Genomic DNA, 16,173 nt, shown 5'->3' on the forward strand with positions numbered 1-16,173 from the left:
AGAGAGAGAGAGAGAGAGAGAGAGAGAGAGAGAGAGAGAGAGAGAGAGAGAGAGAGAGAGAGAGAGAGAGAGATATATATATATATATATATATATATATATATATATATATATATATATATATATATATATATATATATATATATATATATGTATGTATTGTTCTGCAATGGAATAAATAAGTTGGTCAGGTTGGGTCAAGTCAAATGAAGCGAAGTCAAGTGAAGTGGAGCAGGATGAACATAGACATCACTTTTAAACACCTGCACTGCACACCATTCCTGTTGACCAAACCATGGCACAAATTTATGATTTATCCTCACCAGCCAAAGGCTGGAGGCATTTCTTGCCATCCGTCCATCGGTCCATGTGTGTGGCACAATAACTTGTGAACTACTGAAAGGACTTAAACTGAACTTGGCACAAGAATAGACTGGCATACAAACATGAACCAATTCGATTTTGGGTGAGAAAGATCAAGGACAAAGGGCATGTGCTGTTTAATTGAAAACCATCTTGTCATTACAATAAATTGGGAAACTGAATTAATTTAAATGAACCGTGATAAAAGTATGGACTGCAGCATAAAAATTCTGCTTCCTCAGCGTCCCGCTTCCTTCGCGTCCCACTTTCCCAGCGCTCCACTTCCCAAGCATCCCGCTCCCTCTCCACTTCCCAAGCATCCCGCTCCCTCTCCACTTCCTCAGCGTCCCGCTCCCTCGCCGCTTTTCAGCAGCCTGCTCCCTCTCCAATTCCTCAGTATCATGCTCCTTCTCCAGTTCCCCAATGCCCTGCTCCCTCTCCGCTTCCCCAACATCCCGCTCCCTCTCCGCTTCCTCAGTATCCTGCTCCCTCTCCGCTTCCCCAATGTCCTGCTCCCTCTCCGCTTCACCAGTGTCCTGCTCTCTCTCCACTTCCTCAGCGTCCCACTTCCTCAGCTTCCCGCTCCCTCTCCGCTTCCCCAGTATCCCACTCCCTCTCCGGGAATACGATGCACAACAGTGGACACAATTCACATGTACACAACCCAGCGTCCCGCTCCCTCTCCGCTTCCCCAGTGTCCCGCTTCCTAAGTATCATACTCCCTTTCTGTTTCCCAAGCGTCCTGTACCCTCTCCACTGGACACAATGTGTACACAAATTCACATGTACACAACACATTAACGTGTACATAACTCATTAACGTGTACATAACACATTAAAGTGTACATAATACACTAACATGTACAAAACTCATTAACGTGTACATAACTCATTAACGTGTACATAACTCATTAAAGTGTGCATAATACATTAACATGTACAAAACACATTAACGTGTACATAACTCATTAACATGTACATAACTCATTAACATGTACATAACTCATTAACGTGTACATAACTTATTAACGTGTACATAACTCAATGTGTATATAACTCATTAACGTGTACATACCTCATTAACGTGTACATAACACATTAACGTGTACATAACACATTAACGTGTACATAATACATTAACGTGTACATAACACATTAACGTGTACATAATATATTAACGTGTACATAACACATTAACGTGTACATAATACATTAACGTGTACATAACACATTAACGTGTACATAATACATTAACGTGTACATGATACATTAACTTGTACATAACACATTAACGTGTACATAATACATTAACGTGTACATAACACATTAATGTGAACATAATACATTAACGTGTACATAACACATTAACGTGAACATAATACATTAACGTGTACATAACACATTAACGTGAACATAATACATTAACGTGTACATAACACATTAACGTGTACATAACTCATTTAAGTGTACATAATACATTAACGTGTACATAACTCATTAACTTGTACATAATACATTAACGTGTACATAACACATTAACGTGTACATAATACATTAACGTGTACATAACACATTAACGTGTACATAATACATTAACGTGTACATAACACATTAACGTGTACATAATACATTAACATGTACATAACTCATTAACTTGTACATAACACAATAACGTGTACATAATACATTAACGAGTATATAACACATTAACGTGTACATACCACTTTAATGTGTACATAACACATTAACGTGTACATAACACATAAACGTGTACATAACACATTAACGTGTACATAATACATTAACGAGTATATAACACATAAACGTGTACATAACACATTAACATGAATATAACACATTAACGTGTGCACAATACATTAACGTGTATATAACACATTAACGTGCGCACAATACATGAACATGTACACAACACATTAACATGTACACAACACATAAACATGTACATAACACATTAACATGTACACAACACATTAACATGAATATAACATATTAACATGTGCACAATACATTAACGTGTACACAACACATTAACATGTACACAACACATTAACATGAATATAACATATTAACATGTGCACAATACATTAACGTGTACACAACACATTAACATGTACACAACACATTAACATGAATATAACATATTAACATGTGCACAATACATTAACGTGTACACAACACATTAACATGTACACAACACATTAACATGAATATAACATATTAACATGTGCACAATACATTAACGTGTACACAACACATTAACATGTACACAACACATTAACATGTACACAACACATTAACATGAATATAACATATTAACATGTGCACAATACATTAACGTGTACACAACACATTAACATGTACACAACACATTAACGTGTACATAACACATAAACGTGTACATAACACGTTAACGTGTACATAATACATTAACGAGTATATAACACATAAACGTGTACATAACACATTAACATGAATATAACACATTAACGTGTGCACAATACATTAACGTGTATATAACACATTAACGTGCGCACAATACATGAACGTGTACACAACACATTAACATGTACACAACACATAAACATGTACATAACACATTAACATGTACACAACACATTAACATGAATATAACATATTAACATGTGCACAATACATTAACGTGTACACAACACATTAACATGTACACAACACATTAACATGAATATAACATATTAACATGTGCACAATACATTAACGTGTACACAACACATTAACATGTACACAACACATTAACATGTACACAACACATTAACATGAATATAACATATTAACATGTGCACAATACATTAACGTGTACACAACACATTAACATGTACACAACACATTAACATGAATATAACATATTAACATGTGCACAATACATTAACGTGTACACAACACATTAACATGTACACAACACATTAACATGTACACAACACATTAACATGAATATAACATATTAACATGTGCACAATACATTAACGTGTACACAACACATTAACATGTACACAACACATTAACATGAATATAACATATTAACATGTGCACAATACATTAACGTGTACACAACACATTAACATGTACACAACACATTAACGTGAATATAACATATTAACGTGCAGAATACATTAACGTGTACACAACACATTAACATGTACACAACACATTAACATGTACACAACACCACACATTAACATGTACACAACACATTAACATGTATATAACATATTAACATGTGAACAATACATTATCGTGTACATCACACATTAACGTGTATTTCACACATTAACATGTACATAACACATTAACTTGTATATAACACATTTACATTGAAGAAAGGGATGGCAGGCAACGTGCAACAAGATGGGAACCTGTGCAATGAGACCCAAACTCCGACACATAACCGGTCCAAAAGCGGCAAAGAAAGAGTGTGGCGAAAAGAGAGAACGAGGGTGTACCCATGAAAGAGAGGCCAGACCGATTCAGAGACGAGGACGAGGTGACTCAGGCACAGATAAAGGTAAAAATAATGGCAAAGGCGGATGATGATGGGCAGAAGGACAACGGTGAGCAATGGAATGAGGGAGAAGATGAAGGTGAAGATGATGAAGAGCAGCGTAGGTTGGAAGAAGAGTTGGCCAACAAAATAGAAGAAATAAAACTGATAAAACTCAGAGAGAGACCGAAACTCCATCGCATATGAACAACAAGCAAACATAAATTTTAAAACAACTTCAAAAAAATGCCAAACTTTAAAAGTCCAGGCCCAGATGGAATTCCAAATTTCTGGCTAAACCAACTTAATGTCTCCATAATCACGACACCATGACATTCAACGAACTGATCCAAGAGGAAAAGGTAGTGGATGAGTGGCTCGTAGAAGGAAACACCTTTCTCATCCCCAAATCAGAAGAAAACCAACTTCCTCACACATACCGGCCAATAGCATGTCTGCCAACAACAAACACACCTTCCAGGAATCATCACAGAAATGATGCACCATCACCGAACACAACAATGAGGTTTGGAGGCAGAACAAAAGGGATGTAAGCGATGTTATGGAACAATTGACCACCTACTATTGAACAAGGCTGTATAGAGAATTGCAAATGCAAAGAACCAAATTGTCCACCACCTGGATAGTCTATAAGAAAGCTTTAGACAGTGTCCCACATTCGTGGGTGACGAAATCAATCCCCAAATAATCAAACTGATTGAGAAAGCAATGGAGCTCTGGAATACCACATTGTTATGACAGCACTCAGAAGGAAATGTCGAAATACCAGATGTGGAGATATAGTGTGGGATCTTCCAGGGAGACAGTCTCTCAACCCTCTTGTTTTGTCTTGGCTCTAGACCCACTGAGTAACTTCATCAATAAACAAGGACATGGATACACCATAACAATCAATAGAAGAACATCCAAAGAAATAGGAAAGGTATGAATGATTTAAAGCTCCTCGCACCAAATGACGAAAAATTGACAGAACAGCTAAAACTAGTGAAACGGTTCTCTGTGGACATTCACATGGAATTTCCACTACATAAGTGCACCAAGTGTACATTTGTACAAAGTAAACCAACAAAAACAGACGATGTAAAAATTGACCTTGAAACAACAATACAACAGTTTGAGAATGAAGCATCATACAAATACCTTCGAGTAGAAGAAAGAAGGTTTCCAAATATGTCACAAACAAATGTGCAAAACAATCGCCAAAGAATACCTGCATCGGACGAAGCTGATCCTGAAATCGTACCTCTCCCCAAGAAACAAAATCAAAGCTATAAACCAACTCGCAGTATGTGTTCCAATACAACTGTGGAATAGTAAATTGGCTCCAATCAGAAATCAATGTTAGACATCAAAACAAGAAAACTCCTTACCATCCAGAAAATGTTGTACAAAAACCAGTGCATCCCGAGAATGTACCTGCCGAGACAATAGGGAGGGAGCGGCCTGATGGAACTCTACCAGGTGCATAGAGTGACGAGTGTTGGATTAGCTGAGTATGTGAAATTCTCAACAGAGTATCAGATTCAATTTGTAAACAAACGTGAAAACAAAAAACCTGAAAAAGTATCCCGAACTCAGCTTGCAAGAAATTTTCAAAAACAAATGTGAATAGAAGATACCGCGCAGGAAAACGAAACAGCAACAAATACAGCCCAAACAATTGAAAAAAAAGACAAAAGAAAAATATGAAAATAAATATCAACAAATATACATCAACAATTAGGAAAATGATAAAAGATCAGGAAAATGTAAAAAATAATTGGACCGAGTTGGGATCGACAAAGAATGCTAATTGGAATGGCTAAGAGGAGGTCAGCTCAACTAGGACAGAGAGCTAATAGTCATAAATGCCCAAGATCAACGACACTACACCGTTTTTACAGCCATTTTTCCCTGCTGTGCAGGGGTTGGGCTTTTTCTTGAGGCTATGTTTTATGGCAGGATGCCCTTCCTGACGCCAACCCTGGTCGCCTCTTACGACACACAGGGATATGGTACACCTATTCTAACCGGGGCATACACCGGGACCAGTACACTGGTACTCATTTTGCCGACCTCGGAAGGATAACAGGCTGAGTCAACCCCCTGGTGTATTAATTCAGTGGCCCAACGGGGCTTGAACTCAGGACCCTGGGATCCCAAGCCACCACCTTAACCACTAAGCCAACACCAGGCTTGTCAAGGACACTACACCAATGGATTTAAAAAGATGGTCAGACTGAGCCAGATGGACAAGTGTAGGTTCTGCAAGACAGAAACGGAAAGTACGAGTCACCTGCTTTTGGGATGACAAAAAACTATTATCAGAACAACTTTACACACAACGGCACAACAAAGTATGCAAAGTGATTGATTGGCATAACTGAAAAAAAATTTCAACATCCCAGTTCCAGAAAACTCATGGAATCACAAACCAAGGGCAATCATTGAAAATGAGGATGTTATGCTCACGTATGACCTGATGATCCCATCGAGCATGAACATAGAAAACAGAGCCTCGCGACCGGACATCGTTCTTAGAAACAAAAAAACAAAAGACAGCATTGCTGATTGAGATATCAGTACCCAGCGATTTTAGCTTTAATAATGCAGAAATCAAGAAAATGACCAAATACCAGGACCTCAAAAATGAGATCAGGAGATCTTGGCCGAAGAGTATGAAAATTGCACCACCAGTGATAATTGGAGCGACAGGAATTATAAAAGAAGAACCTGACTGGGATTTTAAAAACTCTTGAACTGGTGAAACGTTAAAAATAAACAAAAATTAAAGCCAAGGGGGGCTCTTGGCATTTGGGCTTCAACTTATACCTACCCCTGTGATGACTAATAAAATAAATAAACAAATAAAAAGTGGCCAATGTGTAATCCTATTAATATCACAACATACATAAGAGTATATGTTTTAAACGAAGTGCGTTTTGAATGAACAATTAAATTACTCAATCCTTGTGGAAATGATGTATCTCTGCGAAACAAGGAATACCACGCACATCTTACCCACATTGGCATGCAAACTACCAGGGGAGGAGGGAGGAGGAATCCATGCAGGAAGGAGGAATGGGTTCACACTGGGTACCAATTTAAACCCTAAACCCCCAAGCCACAGAAATGCTATCCGTGTCAACCTCGTTGCACAATTCTGTATCCATGTGAGCCTGGGACACATCAAAAGAAACAAATGAAGGTAAGGAACAAATAAATCCTCATCTCTTGTATTGGTGCAATGTGTAAGGAAATTCATAATTCAGCAGGACATGTCATATTGTGGAACGACATGAGGCACAATCGATTGATGTAGTAATGGGATACAAGTCACATGCTTTGGCTTGGACTCGATGGCAAAGGCAAACAGAAGAGCAGCCGCTTGGGTTACTCAGCTCACATAACATGTGAGCTATAATGGTGCTTGCACACAAATAGGCTGAAACGTAGGCTACTGCAGACAAACAAGTCATAGCACGCACATCGACACTCCAGGGATCCGATGGCAACGGTTATGGAGAATCCGCCATTGTTGTTGAGGAATCCGAAACAGAAGCGAAGAGGTCTGAGAACCCATCGAATGATCTGGACGAATCGTACGTATTGGATATTGTTTCTGGTTACAGTGAGTGATCAACTAGCACCACTGAAAAGTAGGGAAACTAACAACTTTTATACACTTGAGGTTTTGTCGAGTTAACCCCGATTATGGAAAAGTTGTTCAATCCAGCCATCTTGAATTTAGGGCCACATTGGGGAGGGGGGGGGGGGAATGCAAATGGTAATACGAGTTTACCTGTATTTAACAAAGCCTCTGTTGTGAACAGATCAAAATTAAAATGTCAATCCATGATCCAATGAATGAGTGAGAACTTCCAATCACAGGCCATGAGCAGCAGCACCCTATGTGTGTGGTCCACTCACCAATCTAGTCTCGACTGTAATCCTTCTGATACTGAGAATGTATCGAGTGGTTTATAGAAACACGTATATGGGGGGGGGGGGGTAGACCGGGAGTCATGCGACTGGCTCCTCTTCCAGACAGGTGTTGAGCCTGTGAGTGTAATAAACCTATCGTTTCCACTATAGGGTCTTCGTCTCCATTTAATTACATTACAGTGACGAAGAGGATGTCATCGTGCATCGGCATATTGCAAGAATATGCAGTGGGGAGGATTGGGAAGACTATACCGATCGTCTGAAGCAGTACTTCGTGGTCAAAGAAAATGGACCCTTAAAGGCGGCGGGGTGTATTACTGACTATCTGCAGTGCTCCGATGTACAGCCTCAACAAAGATCTTCTTGCTCCAGTGAAACCTTCTGACGAGTCGTATGAAGAGCTCGGCAATGTCGTGAAAAGTCGTTATCACCCTAAATCGGGTAAGATCATCTCGAAATTTCAATGTTATACCCACCAACGTCAGGACGGTCAGTCAGCATCCTTGTTCGTGGCTGATTTATGCCGACTCACCGAACATTGTGGGTTTGGATACAAACTCAAAATAAATTTTTCCTGACTTTTCATCATTGACATCGATGACGACTCAATTCTCCGCACACTTTTTACTGAGTCTGACCCATATCTGGCTAATATCATGGAAATAGCCGCTTCATAAATGCAAAGTGCTGAAAGCCGATGTGTTATCTCCAACAAGCCAAAGGTTATTCACCTGGACGCATCTGTGAACAAGGTAATCCTCGGTTACAAGCAGAAGTATCGTAGCAAGCCACGAAATTCACCTCCACCTGCTGATGTTTCTGGATCTGCTCAGAAGGCTGGTGGAACTTGTTGGCATTGCAGTTGTAATCGTCAAGTTTATCAATGTTGGTACTTGGAACTAAACCTGTGACAGCTGCGGTAAGTAGGGACATTTGAAATGCCGTTGTCCTCAATCTGAGTCGAAGAACATGTCTTCTGCGTATCACATTGGCGTGGACCCTGATGTAGTGGACGATACGTCACAAATTGGTAGTATAGGTGCATTCGACACAGCTGGCAGCAGAGACACACGTGAGGAACCTTGCGAAATATTTTCTATTGGAACCAAGAGCTACGATGCTCCAATTATGGTTCTGATGAAGATGGAAGTTGATACCAGTGCTTCTAGATCGATCCTGAGTGAGAGCACGTTCACCTCCATTTACCCTCAGAGAGAGGTTCTTGTACTCTGGCCTCCTGTACCCACTGATCTGTGGACATATACCAAAGAGATTATTCCTGTAGTTGGCTCAGCCAATGTCGCTGTGGGATATGAAAACAGCACTCATGTCCGACCACTACTAATAGTGCGGGGAGAAGGACCAACCCTGCTCGACCAATACTGGCTACAGATCATCAGACTCAACTGGAGTGACATAAACAGAGTCTCCAACTGCTGCTGGATATGATACTGTGCTCTACAGGTACCCTGGCCTGTTCAGCGATAGTGTTGGCACTTTTGCAGGGCCAAAATTGAGGATTCACGTCTCTGCAGATGATCGGTGAGTGCTCCATAAGGCCAGACCTGTGCCCTATATGATGTGATCAATGATGGAATATGAGTTTAACCCCCTGAAAAGGGAGGGAATCATCTCGCCAGTCGAGTCCTCTGACTGGGCAGCAACTATCATCTCAGTACTAAAAGCAAATGGAACAGTGCAAATTTGTGGGGACTACAAAATGACGATTAACCACTATTCCAAACTGGATGGTTACCCTTCGGCCAAAGCAGAGGATCTGTTCACCATTCTAACGGGTGGCCAGACATTCACCAAGCTCGACATGACCAATGTCTATGCTCAAATGTAACTGGATGACAATTCCAAGCCTAATTCGTGCAACAGCAACACTCTCGGACTCGATGTGGACAACAGATGCCCATATGGAATACGCTCTCCTGCACCAGTTTTCCAACGCAAGATGGAGATGAAAAGTTGCGTTTCAGGATGACGTACTTGTGACTGTCAAGTAACAACATGAACTAGATCATGGATTATGCTGGATTATGTCGAGGTCGTGAGAGGTGCTTCAGGCCTGGTGTTGGTTTAGGATTTAGGGGGGCTGGCTTGGAATCTTAGGGTCCTTGAGGTCGAGGTCCTTTTTCCGTTGAATTAACACCAGGTGGGTTGACTAAGCTTGTCATCTTTCTGAGGTTGGCGAAATGAGTACTAGTGTACTGGTAATGGAGGCATTGCATCAGTGGCACAGCCGTGCCCTCAGCCAATAATGCTACCCCACAGCCTTGTGCTGCCAATGAAGGAGGAGGAAAAGTGCATCTTTATGGCATGTGAAGTTGAATATTTGGGTCATCGAATCTCCTGTCAAGGCATTTTCCCTCTCATAGCAAAGTTGAAGTAATTACAAATGCTCCGATACCACAAAATATCTCAGAACTTTGTCAATCATTGGGTATGTTGACCTATTTTGATAATGTTAACTGAGCACAACCGTCAAGCCTTTGCATTTCCTCCTCAGAAAAGGCGTTGCCTGCAAATGGAAAGCTGCTCAAACAAGAGCATGTCCATAATGACCCATCGAAGGAACTTATTATATCATTTGTGAAGCTCTTCATAGGGTATCGGGTATGCGTTGTTGCAAACCAATGAAACTGGTAACCTCCAACCCGTTGCATTTGCATCCCAAACCCTATCTGAAACTGAACGTCGCTACGCCCAAGTTGAACGTGTGTCTGGGGCACCTCGAAGATGCACCAATATGATTTTGGAGGGCATTTTACGATCGACACCAATCACAAGCCCTTGTTAGGTCTGCTGGGAGAAACCAAAGCCATTCTGTCCACATCATCAGGTCGTATTCAACGTTAGGCTTTGACCCTTGTCGGTTGTGACTATTCACTGGTTTACCACCTGGGTAAGGAAATGTATTGTGCTAACACGCTCAGTCACTTGCTACTTCCCGTAACTATCCCCGAACCTCTCCAATCTGGTGATATTGTTCATCTCTTGGGTAACGTCATACCTGATTGAAGTGCCTATAACTGCGAAGCAGATTGCTTGTTCAACCAATGACAATCCAGAACCGTCACGAGTCAAACGCTGTGTACTTTCCGGTTACTGGACATCACCACCAGAAGGGGCAAAACCATACCTGATCCGAAAGGAAGGGTTGTCTATTGATGCAGACTGCCTGTTTCGGGGGGAATCTTCATACATCGTTGCGCGTTCAAATCAAGTCAGGGTCACCAATGTAGAAATTGCAATGATGATGAATACAATTCCTGCTCATCATTTATTATGTGGATTTAAGAACAGTTGGAATCAAGGTTCCATCGGTGAAAAATTCAGCTTCAAGTTCATAATGAAACCCTCTCCACTCAGGAAACACGACGTCACGCAAACGGCGAGGAGTATTGACAAAAACAAAAGAAACTCACGAAAAGTCCAATACGTCCAAGGTCTCAGAGAGAAACTCCTCAAGGAAGACATGGAATGTGGTGAGCAAAAGAACACTTAGACTGGTGATCACAAGTATTGTGAAATATTCAAGTGATAAAGTAGAATCCACAACCAGGTCACGAAAGAGACTTCCAGGGAAAAGCGATACTTCGCTGGGCATCACTCCACGATTGGCCGGAACGAAAATTGAGCTCTCCGCGAGGTTGCGCGTCCTTTCCTCATCATTGCGCCGTCCGTTCCATTGTTCCAAGAGAAGTCATTCTCTGTCCATGAAGATCGGCCAAGAAATAAAAGAAATCGCCTTTTCTCCTTCCGGAACAAGGCCAACTAGAGGGGGAGCACTCGGGAGAGTGCAAAAACTCCGCCGCCAATACTGCTGGGTCACTCAAGTGAACCTTATATCTTATTCATTAAATATGATGTCAACAGTGCTGACAGAGTTATAGTTCTTTTCTCCAACACTTTTTTTTGGGGGGGTGGGGGGGAGGGGTTGGAAATCACTTAAAACATGGAGAAATGCAAAAAATGAAATCGAAATTTTGTTGAAAAAAAAAGTTGCAAAACATTTTTTTTTCTGTAACAATTTCTTTTTTTTTGGGGGGGGGGTTGGAAATCACTGAAAACATGTAGAAATGCAAAAAAAAAAATTTTTTTCTAAATTTTTTGGGGGGTTGGAAATCACTTAAAACATGTAGAAATGCAAAAAAAAATCTTTTTTGGGGGGGGGGGTAACAATTTTTTGGGGGGGTTGGAAATCACTTAAACATGTAGAAATGCAAAAAAAAAAAATTCTCAATTTTTTTGGGGGGGTAACAATTTTTTAGGGGGGTTGGAAATCACTTAAAACATGTAGAAATGCAAAAAAAAAGATTTTTTTTCTCTAACAATTTTTTTTTGGGGGGGGGGACCAAGTCCAAAATTTAATGGCATGATCCTTGGACCATACCTGACCCCCCCCCCCACCAAGTTTCGTCGAAATCCGTCGAGGAGTTTTTCCGTAATACTGTTCACAAACAAACAAACAAACAAACAAACAGAAAGCGGTGAAAACAGTAACCTCCATCCATCTTCGAAGATGGCGGAGGTTAACGAGCGGGAAAAGCACTCAGAAAGAAGAATGATGATTGTGGGTAAAAAACGGTAAAACAACGCTTCAATGTAAAAACAGTCACGCAACTATTGGAATGGTGCAACAGGTGGCAGGAGACACCACAAGCCAAAGGTAATTGCGGCCTACCTGGATGTCAAACATGTCGAGACGGCTCGGATCCGTTCCTCTGCGGACGACGTGATAAACACAGCATGCCTCGAGGACGTCGGGTTTCCTCCAAATTTATTTCAGCTTGGTGTTAAACAACGGTAGTAACTGTTTTAAAAAGATAATCCAGACAATGGATGCAATTGACTGAAATATTTGTGGTTTTAATAATTTTTATTTCCGCTTGGTGTGCCCCATGAAACGCCACGATAAGCTATTTATGCACCTTAACAGTTCGTCCAAGGTGAAAAAACCCTTTTGGGAAGGGGGGCAAATGAAGTCGCTACAACCTCCGTTATGTGACAATTACACAGTTGTTTGAAAATAATAAAGTGTCAGGAAATGATGAATTTGGTCCTGGAGTCGCTGGATGTAGCGATGTGCACCTATAATCTGGCTACTCGGAAGCTGGGCTTGGAGGATCACTTGAGGACGGGGACCCTGTGTTGTGCCACACTAATGGATGGATAGAAGCAGCTGGGCTGAAACTGCAGCACCCAACCCTGATTGTCAGGTCAGGCCAGATCAGATCTGAGGCTTGCTTCAGAATGATGTAAAACCTGTACTAACCCGTTGAAGGTTGAAGGTCGACGACGAAGCCGCCTCCTCCCACTGGATTTCCCTGGCATGGAGGGTTTATGGACATGGACACCCAGTAAGATTAAATCCAAAACCTGGCAAAGGGTGGAGGAGCTCCTTGGGAGCCAATGGCCATCCATACCTGGTGCTAACTGCATCTGTGGACGTCCTCCTGCAGTTGGTTACGTTCCCGTATGAGGTTGGTGGCAGGATTTGCAGTGTGGCTACCACAAAACACTTCACTCTGCAAGACACACTGTAGTGTGTCATAGTGGTGCTGAGGTGTTTCCCACCAAATGATGATCTACTTGTGTTAACCTGAGATGATCCCTTTGGGTGGGTGCCTGGAATGTCCCATCCCGAAGAGATGGGAATGGGCCAGGCATCTGCCTGGGGGATGGCCAGACGGAGGCTCCTGGAGTACCGGTGGAAAAGTGGATGCAGTGATGCGCTGCTCTGGCGCAGACTCCGTATGTATGTATGTATGTATGTATGTATGTATGTATGTATGTATGTATGTATGTATGTGTGTATGTTCTAGAAGTTGTAAAATCTGAAATACTGTTAATATATTGTCCTTTGACATTTTAAATATACAATTGAGGAAGGAAATTTTTTCAGACAAACTAATAGGCCGGGGGCCAGTGGGACCTACTGCGACACCCCCCCCCCACCCTGCGACAATTTTTCACTGATACCACAGTGTTCATATATATCTCAAGTATCAGAAAAAAGATGTTCCCAGAAAAATAACTCATTTGCACTATGCTTTATTAAGCTGTTTCCATGGCAACCAATCAAAAATAGACGAATCTCACAAAGATCGGCAAAAATGTCAATATCTCTATCAAATATAAACATAAAATCACAAAATTGGTGTCAAATTAAAGCTTATACATTTACATATTAAAATATATTTTGTTTATGCTAATTATCCCATTTGCATATTAATTAAATTTGACTTACGGACAATAATTCCCACAAAAATGCAAGAATTTCCATTTTGTTTCCTTGCAATTACCGCACGCGTCAGTTGCCAGATACAAGCCAGGTTGGCGATTTTTATTTTTATTTTTTAATAATTTTGGAATTTTTAAAGTAGATTAATTTGCATAAAATACAAAGCACAATGAATCGTTCAAAAATAATGTTAAATCAAATTAATCGTTGAAACTAATTACCTGGGCCTGATATAATACATAACTGCGACTAATGATGGTTGTGGTGTTTAAAGGACACAACTCTTTTCTGTTTGGGTAAAAGTAGTGAAAATAGTTGTAAATGCATTGATACGCTAATTAGGTTCCGCCATTATGGAAATTTACATTTTTGTAAATATCTCACCTTCCGGTACATGGACATTTGTAAATGAGGAGTCTACACCTATGTTTGGAGGGTCAATGAATAAAGTGAACAGATTTCCTTTGTTGTCAGAGATGTAGGATAGTCTTTATGGATGATATGTTAATTATAATCCCCGCTTTTTTGCGTGCATGTCTGAGGGTTGTCACTTTTCGCTTCCGTCGATGTAAATGTCAGGTTGTATGGCTCTATAGCCTGGAGGTGTAGGCATGCATGCTGTGATATCATAATCTACAGCTTGACATTGCTCCTTCTTGTTGTGATTGTATAATTCTTATTGCCATATGCAACAATACATTGAATAACCAATTTGATTTGTTTCTTGCAGACATAGTGGGTTGATGGTCCAATTCGTTGCACGGAGATGAAACCCCAGAAGAGAAAGCAGGAACAGACTGATGTCAGTGCAAAAAAAAAAAGAGACAGATATGTATCCTGCATTGTGAGGGAGCAAAGAGGGATGGATTCACCTATTTGTCAGACTTGATGCTTAAGTTGGAACAGTTCACTTGCGTCATCATGTATGGCAAGAGTCGATTTCAGGAAGTGTATGAAGTAAGGGTGCTCATGATAAGGGAGAAGTGTGGGGACAAGCCTCTGGACGCAGACCGCAACATTGACCTTGGGAAACTACCTCCATGTAGAAAGTGCTTTGAGCAGCACATCTGAAGAGCTAATTATCAAGCAACTGTTTGGAAGCGTTCTCATATCGCAGATCCCAATATACCAGATGACATGCAGGAACATGGCTGGACATGTACAGATGGTGTTATGGAGCCACTGCGCATATCAGGTGATATTCTACCCAAGAAGTCGATTGGTTCACTGCAGGAGGCACTGGAAGAAGGCAGTGATGATGAGGATGATGACGAGCCATGCGAATGTGAATATTGTGTGGATTCGGACATTGAATAGTATGATGGCCAATGAAGGACATAGCAAGCAAACATCAGGCTCAGAATCTGCAAACTAAGGACACTTCTTCTATATATGACTGATAGTTAATCGAAACAGCGTGATTATCAACTGGTCGAGATTGTCAAACTCAGATGTGTGCTACGAAGTTTGCTAAGACTCCAACAGATTGCAGATCATCTACTCATAGTTTTTGCCATTGTATCAATCTACTTCATAGTGGAGTGCACATACAGCCGAACAATGTGAAGATAAACCATTTGTCAGATCTGGTGTGTGGCTAGTAGGCTTTCAAACATCTGGTAACTCTGGAAGAAAGGGGATGCAGTAAATATTATTAGATTAATGTTTTTATATCCGAATGCATTCAAAGTGTGAGATCTTCAATTACTGCACTCAGATGGACCATATGAATACATTTTTGCTGTATATGCTCTCCTTTAGCCGCAACTAATTGCACATCAGTTTAACTTTTGTGCCTACAGGATGGTCACTATTTCCAGCCTCTGGTAGAGATACATTATGATATAATGACATCCACTCAATTTATTTACATACCACTGCATTTTAAAATATTTGATTTAACTTCAAGGCCCAATCTTATCAAAATATGTAGTCATGATGCTAACGTGAAATTAAAAACGGAGGACACATCGCTCCGTGCATTCTTTTCATAGGGAATAAAGATGTATAGGAAATTCATTGTTCTATGATTTTTGCATGTAATTAAGCTATCCAAACATTATTCTACATCTCTGAC

General features: G+C 40.7%; 1 protein-coding gene across 6 annotated transcripts in view; it reads right to left on the reverse strand.

The window, feature by feature from the left end:
* LOC147021332 (supervillin-like) overlaps positions 1-16,173 on the reverse strand; it is a 241,248-nt gene that overhangs the window by 202,712 nt on the left and 22,363 nt on the right. The gene's annotated exons all lie outside the window — the stretch shown is intronic.

Source organism: Eptatretus burgeri, chromosome 8 (genome assembly GCF_056783735.1).
Source record: "Eptatretus burgeri isolate ZD-2024b chromosome 8, Ebu_testis_v1, whole genome shotgun sequence".
Classification (NCBI taxonomy): Eukaryota; Metazoa; Chordata; class Myxini; order Myxiniformes; family Myxinidae; genus Eptatretus; species Eptatretus burgeri.